Source organism: Octopus bimaculoides, chromosome 11 (genome assembly GCF_001194135.2).
Source record: "Octopus bimaculoides isolate UCB-OBI-ISO-001 chromosome 11, ASM119413v2, whole genome shotgun sequence".
Taxonomy (NCBI): domain Eukaryota; kingdom Metazoa; phylum Mollusca; class Cephalopoda; order Octopoda; family Octopodidae; genus Octopus; species Octopus bimaculoides.
In genome coordinates, this window is record NC_068991.1 from 12,814,603 (window position 1) to 12,818,048 (window position 3,446).

The 3,446-nt window shown below is 36.3% G+C and overlaps 1 long non-coding RNA gene across 1 annotated transcript in view; it reads left to right on the top strand.

Annotated features, from left to right (window-relative positions):
• Positions 1–584: 584 nt before the first annotated feature.
• The window catches only part of LOC128249050 (uncharacterized), a 23,753-nt gene continuing 20,891 nt past the window's right edge, over positions 585–3,446 (top strand). Inside the window, exon 1 of the long non-coding RNA XR_008265156.1 lies at positions 585–677. This is a non-coding gene — a long non-coding RNA (uncharacterized LOC128249050). The remainder of the gene's footprint in view (positions 678–3,446) is intronic.

Genomic DNA, 3,446 nt, shown 5'->3' on the forward strand with positions numbered 1-3,446 from the left:
TACTTGTTTCAGTCATTTGACTGTGGTCATGCTGGAGCACTGCCTTTAGTCGAGCAAATCGACCTCAGGACTTATTCTTTGAAAGCCTAGTACTTATTCTATCGGCCTCTTTTGGCGAACTGCTAAGTTACGGGGACGTAAACACACCAGCATCGGTTGTCAAGCGATGTTGGGGGGACAAACACAGACACACAAACACACACATACATATACATATATACGACGGGCTTCTTTCAGTTTCCGTCTACCAAATCCACTCACAAGGCTTTGGTCGTCCCGAGGCTATAGTAGAAAACACTTGCCCAAGGTGCCATGCAGTGGGATTGAACCCGGAACCATGTGAGGAGAGGGACGGCATTGATGATAATGATGACAATAATAATATCGATGACACACAGTCAATTCCACTTAATTTCAGAGTCTCTGTAATTGAAATTCGTTTGCAGTTCACTAAATTCAACATAGGTGACAATGATAAATTACAACACAACAAATTATTATATTAAAATGATACATTCACCAATAATTATAAGACATCTAGCCATTATTCAAATTTTTAGTACATCACATGTCTAAAACAACCAATCAAAAGTATTCTTTCCCCAACGGCTATTGTAAGGCACCAAGCTACAATCCTCCATTTTGTGATTTTGTCTCTGTTCATGCTACTACATAAAGTGAGTTATCATTGACACTATTTACTTTAGAAAAAACATAAAATAGTAAAATCAGTTAAGTTAATGGAAATGAATATTTTAGATTACACCAAATGTATTTTCAACATCATTTTATCATTTTATCAATAAGTGTGTGTGTGTGTGTGTGTGTGTGTGTGTGTGTGTGTGTGTACGTGTATCTATATCTATCTATATACATATATATATATAAGGCCCACATCAATAACTGAACAAATAAATCAATGTGTGTGTGTGTGTGTGTGTGTGTGTGTGTGCACGTGTGTGTGTGTGTGCACGTGTGTGTGTGTGTTGTGTATGATGTTATGTATATGAATATATATATTGGGTCATCCCATAAATAATGCTGCTTTTTTTTATATTTCTTTTATTTTTCAAAATTAAGATAAACAAAGTTCTTTTTTAATCTAAAATATACTCTCCTTCATTTTTTACAATGCTCTTCCATCTATCTGGTAGACTTGCCAGGCCCCTTTTCCAAAATTCACTTGTCCGTGATGAAAAATATTCCTCCAGTACTGTTCTGACCTCATCTACAGAATTCATATTTTTTCCATCCAAATGATTTTGAAGACAGCAGAATAAATGATAACCAGATGGGGCAATGTCTGGCAAATATGGTGGGTGGGGCATTGTTACCCCATTCAATGACTTTTGGGACATCCTGTATATCCCTTATGACCGATCTTACCAACTGGTTTCCAACTAAGGCGTTCAACGAAGTGTTAGGTAACAGTCCAATTATGTAACCCTGCACTCATCAGAGGTAACTGTTATGGAATGAAATGCAAGAGTCCTTTTCTCTCCCTGAATACTACTCCCCCTAGTGGAGGGTCTTGCCCTGTAAATCACTTGGTGACCTCACTGCTGCTGCTGGTGCCATGTAAAAACCACCCAGTACACTCTGTAAAGTGGTTGGCATTAGAAAGAGCTGTACAAATTATGCCCAAAACAGACAGCAGAGCCTTGTATAGTCTTCTGACTTCCCAGTTGCCGTCAAAGCGTCCTACCCATGCCTGCCTGGAAAACAGATATTAAATGATGATGATGATGATGATGAAGAGGAAAATGATTGACAATAACTTTTTTAAGTTTCACCAGGCATCGGGGCATCAGACTGTCTGACAAAACCCATTTTCTTGTACAAATATATGTGATACTTGACTTAAAGGTACTGAGTGATATAATAATTAATACTCAACTGTTTTTATAAATGACTATGCATAAAAACAAACATCATACACACACACACACACACACACATTTACTTATGTATGTATGTATATATGTATGTATGTGTGTGCTTCACACATCCATTTCCAAGCAAGTTTTACCTATATATATATATATATATATATATATATATATATATATATATATATATATTTATATATATTATGTACTATACAAACACACACAAACACACATACACATACACACACACAAAAGACCTTCGGGTAGTTCAAAGAGATGCTGACAAGTCACTGTTGACTTATAAACACAAGATTGAGGTATTAATAGATTATAATAAATATTATATTCCTATGACTACTACCACCATTACTACTACTACTACCACCATTACTACTACTACTACTACTACTACTACTACTACTGCAATGAACTATTTGCTGACCAGACTGCTTCAATATTTTACTGAGAATATGGGGCGGGGGGTAGGTGGAGGAATATCTAGAAACAAATTGGTAACAGAAGTAGAAAATATAAAGAAACAAACAAAAATTATAGAAAGAAAGAAAGAAAGAAAGAAAGAAAGAAAAATGCGAAGTAAGAGAGAGAAATAGCCAGATAGAGAGATGGAAAAAGTGCAAGAGAGAGAGAGATGAAGAAATGACAGGTGACAAAGTGAAAGAGTGACTGAGGAAATGAGAAAGTGAGTGAGGGAGAAAGAGAAAGAAAAAGAGGAAAATGAGAGAGAGAGAGAGAGAGAGAGAGAGAGAGAGAGAGTATGGAAGAGTTAAGACTGTGAGAAAGATTATGAGCTTAAATTACAGATTGTTATATAAACATGCAGTGTTGAGATGTTATTATATAACATCAACAGACACAGAAATGAACAATATTTACTGTCTTAGATTGATTGCTAAGAAAAGGCACAAGATAGAACCGAAGGCTTTGATATCAACACATCACTAACTCAGGTGTGTCTCTGACTTGTAGCCATATTTTATTGAGCCTAGGTGCTTGAAGGAACAGGAACAGGTGTGGATGTGTGGAAAAGACGGTTGCTTCCTGATTACATGGTTTTTGGGTTCAGTCCTACTGTGTGGTGGTAACTAGGGCAAATGTTTTGTGCCAAAGAGTCGACCAAAACCTTATTAGCAGATTTAGATATATCAGATGTGGTTGTTTAGTAAGAAGCTTGCTTCCCAACCGCATGGTTCCAGGTTCAATCCCACTGTAACAGTTTTTATATGTCACAATCTAACTTGATACCGGTTGTTACACATGTTTATACTTTTATCATGTGCTATGTATGTATACATGGATAGATAAATAGATAGATAGAGAGAGAGAGAGAGAGAGGGATGGATGGATGGATGGATGGATAGATAGATAGATAGATAGATAGATAGATAGATAGATAGATAGATAGATAGATAGATAGATAGATAGATAGATAGATAGATAGATAGATACATTTCTTTTATTAGCCACACAGGGCTCAACGAAGATGGGACAAATACAATGTAGAGCTTTTCTTTTTGGGAGGGGGAAGGAAGGAAAAAA